The sequence below is a fragment of the Musa acuminata genome, chromosome BXJ2-4, assembly GCF_036884655.1.
Source record: "Musa acuminata AAA Group cultivar baxijiao chromosome BXJ2-4, Cavendish_Baxijiao_AAA, whole genome shotgun sequence".
Taxonomy (NCBI): domain Eukaryota; kingdom Viridiplantae; phylum Streptophyta; class Magnoliopsida; order Zingiberales; family Musaceae; genus Musa; species Musa acuminata.
In genome coordinates, this window is record NC_088341.1 from 9,917,674 (window position 1) to 9,932,500 (window position 14,827).

The 14,827-nt window shown below is 35.6% G+C and overlaps 1 long non-coding RNA gene across 4 annotated transcripts in view; it reads left to right on the top strand.

Annotated features, from left to right (window-relative positions):
- Positions 1-1,705: 1,705 nt before the first annotated feature.
- LOC135609935 (uncharacterized) overlaps positions 1,706-14,827 on the top strand; it is a 13,549-nt gene continuing 427 nt past the window's right edge. The window contains exons 1-4 of one of the 4 annotated variants that reach the window (XR_010485974.1): positions 1,706-2,216; positions 5,560-5,691; positions 13,918-14,539; positions 14,627-14,827. The exon at positions 14,627-14,827 is cut by the window's right edge and continues 427 nt beyond it. This is a non-coding gene — a long non-coding RNA (uncharacterized LOC135609935). Of the gene's footprint in view, positions 2,217-5,517; positions 5,692-5,896; positions 6,344-13,917 lie in introns of those variants that run through there. The other 3 variants (XR_010485975.1, XR_010485973.1, XR_010485976.1) reach the window with 3 other exon arrangements.

Consider the following 14,827-nt stretch of genomic DNA (forward strand, 5'->3'; position numbering starts at 1 on the left):
GCCATCCGAGCGGATCCGGGTTCAACTCATTTGCACGGGTTATCGGATCCGCTGATGCCGCTGTGAGATAAATGAACCGTATTAATGTATAAACAATGGTATTTGGTTGGTGATGGGATAAGTACTCCGATCACAAAGCCTACCAAATTGGTGGGGCCACCATGAGAAGAGCGTACACTTATGACTCTTCTTGCTTACGGCTGCAATTTATGTAAATGTGAACTGGTTTAGTATGATATTATATATATATATATATATATATATATATATATATATATATATATATATATATATATATATGAGTTAACGGATGTTAGAATGCGTTTATATCGATATATTAATTCAGAATAAATTATTTATATATATATATATATATATATATATATATATATATATATATATATATATATATATGAGTTACTAGAATTCATATGATATGTTGATTCATAATAAATTATTAATATAATAATACATATAATTTAAGTTTAAAAATGATTTAAATTTATTTTAACTCTTGTAGTTTTGATCATAAACCACTTAAATCTTTATGATTTATATATAAATAAAATAATTTTTATATTTTTAAAAATATAATATATAAATCTCTTTTATTAAATTTAAGTTAACAGACGTTAAAGTTTACTTACATTACATGTTGACTCACAATAAATTATTATTATAATTATATTTATAATTTAAATTTTAAAGTGTGTTAAGGTTTATCTTGTCGAGGAAGAGGAAGCAACAAAGGTCATAACGATAAATAAAGATATAGAGGTAGAGGTAAGAGAGCTTGGAGGCGGAGGTAATAAAGAGTCGAATATCACGTCATAAGAATGGTGAGTGAGGGAGATAGGAGAGGATGAAGTAAGAGTTGGTGGGGACGAAAATATTCAAGAGAAGGAGGAGATATCGAAAGGCTATTGCGTATCTAACGTCAGATTAATTGATACATATCCACTTTAGGCATGACCAAAAGCTCATGAGCTTATTGTTAACGTAGGAGAGGTGGTATGTGTACGATGCTTTATTAAACAATAATGACTTAGGATTACTATTGGTGATCATTTTCATGATGATGTCTCCTCCCGTTATTGATGATAATCTTTTTTTTAAACTTAAATTATATATGTCATTATATTAAATGATTTATTATGAATCATATTTCTAACTTAAACTTGATGGGAGAGATTTATATGTTATATTTTTAAAAATATTAGGATTATGTTAGATATGAATGAATTATAAGAACTTAACTGATCAAAATTATATATGGACTAAAACGAATCTTAATTATTTTTTAAATTTAAATTGCATCTATCATTAATAAAATAATTTATCAGGATCGATGTGCCCACGTGTGGATTTTCTTGTCTCGTGAAGTTCAGCAAACACGAAACTTTTACCGGGACCCATCATCTCTACGTGAAGCTCCAGCTGGACACGTTGGGCCCGTTGGAACCACCGCGCTCCCTGTTTGTTCTAAGACGGACGATCCGGATCCATCAAACGAGCCATGTCGGGATCCCGCAAACAGCACTCCGTCCGTTTGGGTACAGTGTCGACGGTCAAACGACCATTACTACGTTAAAAAAACTAAATTACCCTTCTGCATACTCGACGCACCTGCGCCAGAGAAATAGCGGGCCCCTTGGCACCACGCCAAAGATCGCACGGGTACAGAGGTAAAAATACTCTTGCTGAGGTCATCAGTCTTCTCCCCGTTCGTTTCTTCTCCGTTCCGCTACTCACCGATTTATATCTCTCGGCTCCTCCATTCCTCCCCCTCCTCCTCCTCTCTAATTCCAGTCAATTCCCAATCCTGGAGACTGAGCGGCACAAAAGGAATGGCACGGTAAGTGGATTCCATCTCAGATCTCCTCTTCTCCTCCTTGCAGCTACCGAGTGATCTCTGGACGCAGCGGTTTATCGATCTCTTCCTGGCCTTGTTGGTCCCTCTTTCATGGTGGATTAGATCGATTGCTCCTTTCTGTTTGAGGTTACAAAGCGGGAATCGGTCGATAAACCTCTGCATCCGGACTTCAGTGTACATCCATCCATCAGACCTCTCGTTCCCTCACTTCGCTTTGGTTTTTCCCTTAAATTTCTGAGATAGATGATTGGGGACTAAGGAAGTAGTTCGAGTGAGCTGTTAGCGCTGTTTGATGTGATCCATTTGATGCAGATCGTGATTGATTTTTGCAGATATGATGAAGGTACTTCGCAGATCTTTATAGTTGATAAATGATAGTGTCACCAGAAGTAAGATCGTGGTGAATTATGATGATGAATGGAGAGAATATTTAATATGCTCGATCTATGGTCTCCTTATGCCTTTCATTTTGCATCCACGTTTTTGATTCGTTTTCCATTTCATTACCATATGATCTATGCATCTTTGGTGGAAAAAAATGTTCCTGGTCCTTGCTGACGCATGTAGTGGGGTAAATGGACAGCAGTGAGATAGAAATCTTTGTTTAGTACGGAAGCTGGCTTTATTGGTTAGTTTGTCAAAAATGATTGATTGGAATATATTCTGAGATGGCTTAAACTTGGTTCTGCGAGGAATAAATGGGAAGATAAAGTAAAGCTGGTCAGATTAGTGTGACATAAAGGCATGGTGTCCTATGAAGATGATCGAGATATATTCCATATTTCGGTCATATAAAGCTTAACTACAGTAATATTTTTCTCTAAATTTCTCCCATTACATAGAGAACAAATTCAGGATCCCTGAGTTTTACCCAATACGAGATCTGGTGTACCTGTTGCATGTTTAACTCACAACATGAGAAGTCTTAGCCTCGTATTTGGAAGTCAACTTCACTGGTTTTGGAAGATCTCTTGTGCTACCTCGATTGTGAAATCTCATGATGCATCCTTACAAGTTGTGGATGCAAGAATTTCCCCTTATCAGACAACTATGGTTGAAGGAATGCATAGCTGACACTGAAACCTCTATTTTTATTATGTTTGTAATGCTTGTAGGTGTATCTGTATTAATCTATTTAAACATGAATATGTAAACAGGAAATGATACAGTAAATGCATATTTGATGTGAGAGTATGATATGTTGGTGATATATGTCTTTCTTTGTGTGTATTATGTGAAATAACGAAATTCCAATGACTGTATGAATGGATAGGACTCTTGTTGATCTACATATGGAAATATTTGCATTCATATTAATTCATATACTTTTGGTAAATCACATGCATATAACATAGCTACCTACCTGTTTATAGCATGTCTATTGTTGGATATGATTTCACTTGACTGCCTGGGTTTTTGTATTGCATTCTTGTTGCAAAAGCAGAACTTCCTGTGTTTGTGAATTTCACTACCATGCATCTGGAAAGCAATTAGTCGAGTACACTAATGCACTGAAAGTGTGCCAGGCTTTGATTTTTGGGTAACATGGGTAATATCCTTGATATGCTATAATAGACAAGGTGAATGAGAGTATATTATAACCATTTTGAGAGATATAATGTCATCTATGTATCTGAACTTAGTTTTCCTTGATGTCTAAAGGGTCATAGCATCATGTATAGTTCTTTTATATTTTGTCTAAGTTCCAGTTGAGGCCCAGAAAAGGTATGGCGTAACAATGAGCAAAAGCTGGTGGGTGGAGTACAAACATGGTGATAGTCAATTATTGTTTTTCTTATTTTTTCTTTGTTTGTCTAGTTTCCTAGCCAGATTATTGCCTTTTCTATTTATTATATAGAAACTAGAACAATGTTACATGCTAGGGCATGGCTGACTAAACTTGAACACAATATTCCTTTTGTATTTATCGGTATTCACCATATATTAGTTGGTAGATGAGTCAACTATGTTTCTTGAGGGCAGCTTATTTTCTTCCGGATATGTAAAATGTCATGCTAGTACTATTTATTCTTAGTTGAATGTAAAAGCCTTCTTGTAGTTAGTTATCTTTTCTCCTTCTGTATGCTCTTATAAATCTTGATAACTGTTAAAGGGCATCATGTCATTTTTATCTTTTAGAACATTGGAAAGGAATTGAAAGCATGACTAATTATACAAGCCATTCATTTCTTTTAGTTTACTAAAACACACATTAGTTTCTTCTTTATTTTATGTACTCGTCTGTACTTAGTATCTGTCATAAAGAATTTTAGTTTGGTGCTTAATAGCTAGACTCTGTTGTTAGTATTGGATATGTTTCTGTAAAATAGAAAGTGGGTTTGGGTGCACAAGGCTCGCACCAATATTGTTAGTGTCCAAAAAGTCTATGTGAAATTATATTATTGAAGTTGCTCATTGAAGAATATAAAAAATCCTTTATTAATTTACCCAAATTTGTTCCACTTGAGTCCTGGACATGCCTAATTTTATATTTGGGCTACCTTCCTGCTAACTTAATTTTTAGATTATGAATATTGGTTTTCAAGTTCAATTACTTTTATTTTTTAATAGGCCTATATGGTCTGGCACCTTGCTAAATGCTGAAAGAGCTTTGGGTTCTTTTCAATCGATGAAAACACACAAAAAACCAAAGAACCAATAAACTCACTGTCCTGATCCTATTTTATCTTCAAATTTTATCTTTGCATCGTTATAAGATTCAGTTATATGGCCATTTGACCCTCAATTTTGTGCACCTTCCTTCAAATGAATTTGAAAAGTATGATTGGATTTCTTTCAATCATGGGGATCAGTTAAAAACATAAGTTCCGCAGTCTGCAAAACTCTTTTCTGAACAAATCTATTTCCTCTACTGGTGTGATGGCATCGGGTGTAGGTTCAACTTTAGATTCTAGAATTTGATACTTCTATAATTGATTTTGATAATTTTAATGATTCATGGATACATGATTGACAATGGAATTCATGGAACTTTTGGTAGTCATCTGGTCAATATAATAAAGTAAAAGTGTTAAGTTTTTCTATTCCACATATTTATGATATTCTCTGCCAGCAAAATTGGAAATTTTTGTTACGACAATCTTTTTTTATTACACATGCCATTTGTCACCAACTTATCAGGCTGATCCTATTGTGGATGAATGGCTTGCTTATCAATCAGTTTTGCACATACCATTGCAGTCATGTGTTCCCTGTCAAGCGTGCAGGCTAATTTGTAGAGACATGTTTTACTCGACCATGTTTCAATTCTAGGCCATGCTAAAGAATAAAATCTCTCTCGACAAATAGAATATTATGGGTGTGATCTGATATGCTGACAAGCTCTAATCTCTGGTTAGTGAAGGGACCTTCATTTATTAGCTGAATGATTTAGCAAAGTTGTAGTTGACACTGCAGAACTTACAGTGTGGCCAGTGATACATATGCAAGCAATAGGAACTGCTGCATAATAGTTTCCTTATTGCTGGCTCCAAGTGATGAATATGGTGCTCAGCCATCCTTGTATGCCTTCTCAAGATTAATATCATATGGCTCTGGGTATCTTCTTTTCTTCTGCACATGCTCATTAAGATCCCAGTCCTGTTTGACATGACTTTATTGCTACCGCTCTTCTGGCATTATAGTGAAAGCCAAGCCATGAGACTGATTGTGGACCACTTCTACAGCATTTTATGTTGTACTACTTCAATACTTGTTCGACTGTTCGATGCAGTGGATTGATTTCTTAGCAGTGATTACGGGTCCTCCCTGAAACAGTCATTTGTTCTGTGACATCAATGCAGCAGACATGTTAAAAGGTATTACCGAACTTGCATTATATTATTAGTTGCTTTACCTTTATGTTTAAATATGTCCCTTTTACATTATCTGGTCAAGTAATAACGATTTTTCAGCAACAATATTCCCTATATTTAGTGTTATAACATGTATTAGGTTTACTTCGGCCTCCCAAATATGGCCGAGGAAACAACAGTAGAAGATAATGTAGATGTTCTTTAGCAGGGAAGAGACTCAGGGATGAAAAAGGTGATGCATCCCAGACGCCATTAATGTTTGTCCTCATCTAGCTTTAGCGGGTCTATTAGACGTAAGTTATCTGAAAGAAATCTGATCCGCTATCATCCCTTGTCAAGAAGGGTGAGAAGACCGTCAAACGTTTATTGTATATTTATTTTTCTCGGCCTAATGCTGGGCTCAAGCCCAACTCCTTTGTGAGCAGAACGAATCGGGCTCAAACAACCAACTACAGTCTGTTAATGTGACGCTACATGAGTTGGGCTAAAGCTTCGCACGTTGCGGAACAAAGCTATGCCTTTGTGTCGTCTGGGGCCAGCGGCGGAGGTTGCCGCGGGTGAGGAGCTTCCTGTCGTCTTGGGTGGTGATGTCAGACATGACGATGACTCCGTGGATTACACCACCACGATAAATTTGATTTAATCCCTTTCGCCCCTTTGATGCTCTTTGATTGATTCCAGTGGTTTATCACCAAGTTTAAAATCATAAAGGGATACAGAAAGTTTATCACCTTAAAGATAATAAACAAGGATACAAAATAATTGAAAACAAAAGACTCACCACTAAAGGAAATATCCAAGAAATACATAGTTTAAGAGAAAACTTCAAGAGAGCTTCTGTAAATATCATTAGTTTCTAAACTTCTTTCTAACCCCTAAATATCAAAATAAGTACTAGTGCATAAAATAATCCTTCATGCATAGAAAATTATGAAATTAAGTGTTTTACAATTGGTAACTAACTCCTTTAATATATATTTGAGTGGGCTAAGTTAAAGGCTGTGAGACAACATTATGGGCTATAGAGAATCCCATAGCATCAGTAAGATCCACACAAGCTGATTTGTAGCAAATTAGACACTCCCATATCAATCTCCCCTAGTTGAAAAAGACTTATCCTCACGTCATTGTTTGTTTCATCAACATGATTATGATAAGGACTTAAATTAGTCACATTAAATGTTAGGGGCACTCCATAATCTTCAGGTAGCTCAATCTCATAAGCATTCTTGCCAATTCTCTTAAGCATATTGAATGGACCATCAGCCTTTAGTTTCAATTTTTCAAATTTTCCTATTGGAAACCTCTTCTTCCTTAGATAATCCAGACCAAATCACTTGCATTAAACTCCACGTGTTTTCTGTGTTTGTTAGCAGTTTGTATGTACCTCTCATTTTGCTTCTCAATGGTTGCTTTAACACCCGCATGCAGCTTCTTTATCTACTTAGCTCTTTCATCAGCATCTTCATGAAATTGCTTAGTTATAGAATGAGGGACTAAGTCTAAAGGACCAATAGGATTAACATCATAAATAACCTCAAAAGGACTCTTACCAATGCTATGATGCATAGAACTATTGTAGGCAAACTGAATTTGTGGAAGAATGAGATCTCATTGCTTAATGTTCTTGCCAACATAGCTTCCAAATAAGTTTCCCAAGCTTTTTTTCATTACCTTAATTTGCCCATCGATTTGTGGATGATGCGAGCTGCTGAAACTCAAAGAAGTACCTAGCTTCCTACAAATAGTTCTAAAAAATGAATGAGAAATTTTGAATCTCGATCAGATATCATAGTTCTTGGAATACCATGTAATCTAACAATTTTCTTAAAAGACAAATCATCAATATAAGATGCATCATTTGATTTGTTGTAGGGAATAAAGTGAGATATTTTTAAAAATCTATTAACAACAACCATGATAGAATTCTTGTTACTTTGGGTTCTTGCAGAACTAAAATAAAATCAAGATTCACTTTTCTCCCATGGAGCATTTGGCACTAGCAATGAAGTGTACAAACTAGAATTTTGACTTCTTGTTTTTATTAAATGAGACACTCGACATTGTTTTATATGTCTCTCCACATCTCTGAACATCTTAGACCAAAAGAAATTTGATTGAATAAGAGCTAGAGTCTTGTCCCTACCGAAATGTCCTCCCAAAACATCACTATGAGCTTCAGCTAGAATTACTTGTCTCAAAGAACAAGAAGGAACACATAAGACATTAGCTCGAAAAAGAAAACCATCAAAGATAAAAAATATTGAAAGGAACCTGATTTACAATTCTGTTATATTGAGCCATAATCCACATCATTCTTATAGAGATATTTGAATGTCTCAAATCCAACCACTTTGACTTCCATTGCTGATAATAAAGAATGCTTTCTACTCAATGCACCAGCAACTACATTTTGAACATCAGATTTGTGCTTGATTGTAAAGTTATAAGATTGCAAGAACTTCACCACATGCCTCTTGTTTAGCTTGTGCTAGTGATTAATGAACCTTAATGTCTTATGATTAGAATATAGGACAAATGACTTGACAAGAAGATACCAACTCCAATGAGATAAAAATCGATAAATGGCATAGAACTCATTATCATAGGTATAATATTTTCTTCTTATATCATTTAGTTTTTTACTAAAAAAGATAATGAGCTTTCCATCTTGACTCAAAACAGCATCAATTCCCACATTAGAGGCATCACATTCAACCTCAAACACATTGTCAAAATTAGGTAGAACTAAGATAGGAGCTTCGGTCACCTTTCTTTTTAACATTCAATGGGATCATCAACCTCATTAGTCCACTTGAATTTATAATCTTTTAAGCATTAAGTGATTTGAGCAATAATAGAGCTGAAACCCTTAATGAATCTCCTGTAAAAGGAAGTTAAGTTATGTAAACTCCTCACATCATGCAATGAAGCAAGTGTTGGCTGCTAGTCATAGGTGCCCTACAAACCAATCATGCGAGTGATAACACATGTGACATGATATACATTCTTTTTATTTATTATATTTTGATAATATCCATGAATCTGTGCAATGAGAATCGGATCATGATGTCATTTCATTTTTGCAGCCAATATAATTGGTATGGATGTGGATGAGAGATTGTGTCTAACTTCAACTTCTGTATCATCTCTATAGATACGACATTCTCAAAGTTGCCACTATCGATGATCACTAAGCATACCTTGTTATGAGAAGTGCATTTAGTGTGAAACATGTTCTTTCTCACCCAATTTTTATCATCGGCCACATAGGACACTTGTAAGCTACGTTGCAATACAATAGACAAACAATGATCAGTATAAGTAACTTCTTCCTTAACATCATCATCATATTTTGGTTCATCATCGGCTCTTCTCTATTGATCTTCAACCAAAGTAATAATCCTCCTATCTGGACAATCTGAAGCAATATGTCCAAAACCATGACATTTGAAGCATTTCCGACCACTTGGGGTAGAAGAATTATGTGTTTGTTTGCTGCCAACAGATCATTCACCATTGTCTTGCACTTTTGATACCACCTTGCTTTGACATGTACCGAGAACTCTTTTGATGCCACTTGGGGTAGTAATGTTGGAATTTTCTCTTTTCGTATAGCCTTTTTTTTTTTACTCTTTTCAAACTTCTATTGCTTTTCAACTTTTAAAGCCAACTTGCTCACATCATTTAAAGACCAATATAACTATAGTTGACCCACTTTAGCAATTTTATATTTCAGGCCTCCTAAGTATGTTTACTCTTTTAGTTCCACAAGCTCTCCTTTTAACATGAGATTATCGAATTTTGCTGTGTACTCTTCCACACTAAGATCTTTTTGTTTGAAATCATGGATTTTAAAAAAGATCTCTTTCTTGTCTATAGTTGTCAAGTAAATATTTCCTCTTCAACTCACTTTTCATTTTCTCATGATCTTACTCTTCCCCTCACTTTCTCTTTACTTTTTTAAATTTTCCTACCAAAAAGATGCATTCCGTTTGAGTTTGAGTACCACAAGTTTTACCTTCTTTTGTTATGGTTTCATAAAAATAAAAAATTCCTTCCATTGTATTAAGCTAATCGATAAAGTCATCAATATTGATTTTACCTTCAAACTCCGAAATATCCAATCTTGGGTTGTATTTGTTCTGCCACTCGTCTTGGACTCTTTGCCTTGCCCAAAATCTTCTCAACTCCCATGGGTGAGGAGGTGTATCATCATCAGAAGTAAATTCTTGGACATCATTTTCATGTTGGTTGTTTTTACTACGAAGTTCTTCAATGGTTTTATTTTTTTCTTGTAGATAATGTAACAATCTTCGTAGCTACAGCCTTAACGACTCAACATCATTTTCATGGCTGCTATCTTCACCAACTATATCTTTTTCATTTTACCATGTCATAATCTTTAACCTTTAGCTCTGATACCAAATTAATACGGGGGGTAATGTAGAATGAATTTTAAAAGAAAGCCGATAGTACAATTGTATTTGCTGGAATAAGTTTTTCGGATAGAAAATGAACGAACTCACGATAATACTTTAATAAAATCAAAAAATAGCTCACCACTATGTTTAAAATCATAAAGGGATACAGAAAGTTCACAACCCCAAGAATAATAAATAAAGATACAGAACTGAAAACAAAAGACTCATCACTCAAGGAAACATCCAAGAGATATAGAGTTTAAGAGAGAACTCCAAAAGAGCTTCTACCAATATCATCAGTTTCTAAACTTCTTTCTAACCCGTAAATACTAAGTATTAGTGCATGAAACAACCCTTCGTACATAGGGAATTACGAAATTAAGTATTTTACAAGGGGTAACTAACTCCTTTAATGCATTCCTTGGTTATAAAGAAAATCACATTGAAACAGTTATAACTATCTAAGGAATATGCTCATGGGCTCTCATATTTGAGTGGGCCGAGTTAAAGACTATGAGATAATATTATGGGCTATAGAGAATACCGTAGCATAAATAAGGTCCACACGAGTTGATTGTAACAAATTATGCACTCTCGTGTCATTGTAAGTACCCTCTCCCTCTATCTGACATGTTATTGATCACTGTAGTGACATGATCTCGACTTATGTATGATTAATTTATCATTATATTGATGATTAATAATATGATAGATTCGTTAAGAGGTAAGATTTTGATCCATTTGGGCAAAATACTCTCGACCAGACTAAATTTTTTTTATATTCAATAATAATTATTTCAGAGGATTGATAAGAGCATCGGCCATTGAGTAGGTGTAGACATAATACTTTTGAGTGGACCTCGAAGTAGATTTGAAAATACGGTCATGCTTTTCTTGTATTGATCTCGAAGGATCAGATGGAGAGGGACCAAATTGAGGGCCTAATTTGCTACTTTAGTATGTATGATGATTTCTAAGATAGAAAGCTTCAAGTCAGGGAGCAAGGAGAGGAAAACTAATATAGGGTTTAGCATGACTGCAAAACCTTGTTCAACAGGAGCAAAATATGACAAAGAATGTGGAGATTGATTGTTTAATTTTATTTTATGGGTAAAGAAAAAGAAAGGATTATTTTGAATTATGTCTAGTTTCTCTATGTCTTTAATTCAGGGACACAGTATAAAGACTCTTATAGGGTTCACGAGGCTTATGGTCATGATGCTTATGGTTCTATACCCTGATTTGTCTATTGGAATAGAACGGATTGATTGCTAAATCTTATGGATAAGTGAGAAACAATAAAGTACAAGGTTGAAAAAAGTACTGATATATGATATTTTCGGATAGAGTTATAATAAATGAAAAGCATAAATTGGTGAGTTGTTCTTCGTTAAGGTTTTTAGATCTCTTGGAAAAGATATCCATGATTAGATATTGATCAAGCTTTTACACTATCAAGTTTGTATCATATTCAACTGAAAGAGAGCTAGAGGTATTCAATTAAGTTTTCAGAAATTATAATGTCAGGAAATGTATGACAAAATTGTCACCGAAGTCCAAAGAGACAACCAACATAATAGGGGATAGAGAATTTGGTTGTTTTACAGAAAAATAAAGTTGAAATTCTTGTGAGATATGGTTAAAACCAAGGTATGTAATACCGTATCGTATCGGTGTTTTGAGGTTAGTTCGGTACGGCACGGTACCGATGTACCGAGCGGTATATCAGGGCATATCGAGCGGTACACCAGGGCATACCGAGCGATACACCCTGGTGTACCGAACAATTTTATATATTTTCTTCGTTATTGTAGCACTATAGTACTGCTACAGTATAACACTATAGTATTGCTATAGTGTAATACTATAGTACTATAACGGTACCGAGCGATCCGCGTACCGATATATCGTCGGATCGGCATGTACCACCCATATCAGGCGGTACCATTCGATACTGCATACTATGGTTAAAACCACCATATAACACTTTGTCTTGCAAATTTTGTGGAGGCTGCATATTCTTTTTCTTCTCCTTGCAATATGAGTTAAAGGGACGAAGAGGGCTAGTTAGTATTTGGGAGGGTTTAAGCATACGAGAGAGGGACTAGATAAGTAAGGGAAAGGGTGTGGGGGACACTTGCTCAAGTTCCAAGGGATTGGGTTGAGTCTGCATAGTTGCCTTGACCTACTCCATTTCTTGGGTTGTTGTCATGTAAAATGACCATTTCTTTAGTGTTTCTTATCCCTAATTCTGATCAGATCGCAACCCATACCATTAGCTACCCAGAAAAGGGTAGCTGATGGAAGAGATATGTTTGGTTTTAATAGCTGCAGGGGATATCAGTGATCTTATCAAGTTTGGAGAGCTTGATTGGATATTTTAATATTTGGCAGGGATATCTATGAAAATTTTCCTCTAACCTTAATTGCTTGTGCTTAAATTTATTGATATTTAGGCTTTATCTACACAGTAAGTAGGTATTTCTGTTCTTTGTTTCTAAAACCCAATGCCATTTGATTATTACTGAACACTATGATCTTGGAATTATCCTTCATCAAGAGAGGAACAGATGAAGATGTAATGACGAACAGATCCTTCATATAAGTTCAAAATTTAAGCTGAATATCCTGTTCACATTCCATTTTTGGTCTCTCTTTCTTGTAATGGTTCTTTTTTTGTATGTAAGATGCTTCTGTAGTGAAAGTTAAATTGTTATCTGTCTCACGGAGGCATGTTAAATGTGATGGACAGATAATTAATTCCCTTTAGGTTTAGATAAGAATTGATGTCATTTGCTTTAGTCTTTTTCCAGCAAATTCTACATGCATCATCATATTTTGGGTGGGTGCTAATCTTGACCCAAACAATGGTGAGCAACAGCAGTGTCTTAGCATGGATTAAAGAACCATCCTCACCTCATGGCTAGAGGAAGGAAGGTACAATGATCTTTATGTTTGACAAGGCATCATTCAGATGTTGCTTGGTTGATGAGGAAATTGTGGACACATACCACAACAGAAGATGTTATTAATATGATCATCTGAGCCTCAGAATGTCTTACAATTAATTACAGACATTGCATTCATAATCAGATCTCAAGGAAGGATAGGCAAAAACTAATTTGTTGCAGATATTTCCTGAGAATGTTTCTTGTTATTTTTATACAAATATTTATTATGAGGATGGCACTTCAAATTTTCTGCTGAAGAAAGGACATCAAAATACCAAGCTTCCATTTCTTCCCTTGTTCTTGTCATATTCTCATGTTCACTAAATCTTTCATAATTCTGGATTATTATATTCTGACCTCAGCTTAGGATGAGAGGGATAGAGTACAATTTATTAGGGTGTTTACATCATTTATCATTTATCATTAAGGTAGGTAGTTTGGTTCCAATCGGCTCAAAATCGATTAATTTGGTTTGATTAATCGATTTATAATTATAAATAATTTAAAAAATTAAATCAATTTTGATTCAAGTGGTTAAATTATTTTTGATAAGAGACAGTTTGATCATCTCAGAACATGTAAACTCTAAAGAGATCTGACGGACTTATGAACCCTTGGTTCTCGTGCTCCTCAATCAACGTGGGACTAAATGATCTTATCAATTTTTGTTTGATTTGAATTGATCAGTTGAATCAAGAAGATAACCGATTAAGATCGATTTTGGATCGATTTGATTTTAATTTAGGTTAGATTTGAACTTAATGTTGTTAGGACACGTTGAACTCCTCCTGTAAAAGAACATCTCTCCTTGTTTGATCTTTATTCCTTTGCTAATGCTGTAGCTTTCATTTCAGGCCCCTCTTTGCGAATGGCCGATGGACGCCTCTCCGGATGGATGGAAGTACGTTGCAACGCCGAGACTCTCTCACCATAAACATGCGTACCTCATAAGACCAGGAAAAGGCCTCTTCTCATGGTCAAGATTCTACGCTCCTAAAATAATCATCAACGTGATGACAGCGGGCAAGCATTATTGAGGTTGTCTCTGAATCACCCTATGAACATAGGCTTCGGATCATTTGGCTTCATCTCATCCCCTACCTCTCTCAAAAATGACTTGGAACTGCACCTCCTAAACTGGAAGTCGGGGGTGGCATCACGGCACCATCCAAAGTGACCTAGAAACACTCATCATATCTACCTCTCTTTGGACCAACACTCCTATCTATCTCTGTCTCTCTTGTTTAAAGAAATCATATCTTTAGTCAAAATATCATATCTCTCTTAATTTATAATCATATATATATATATATAAGCATAAAATCTGTAATATATTATATTATAGTTTTTGAGTGAATCGTAAGATGATGGACACGAATGTGGTGTCACTATAACTCTTGAGACCGAGAGGTAGCAGACGATTTGGTATCATCCGCAGCACTCCATGCTCTGTGCTTTGCTAATGGAGGAACTCAGGTACGACTCTTCCTTGTGATGCTGAATGCAGCTCGACTTGGGCCTGGCCCGATGAATCTGAGCTCCTCTCTCATCCATGAACCAAAGGGCGGGCATCGGTGCCGGGAGAAGGAGATCTTCTCGGTCAACCTGGAAAGCAGAGGACTGCAAGTTCCGTGCCCTTGTCATGGTATCTCCACCACCCTTTTGGGCACATCACATCAACCATTCTCCACCGTTGGCATGTCCCTTCCCTTCTCCCCCACGCTATAAATGGGGGAAGCCCGCTGCTCCTCACTCTCAGCCAAA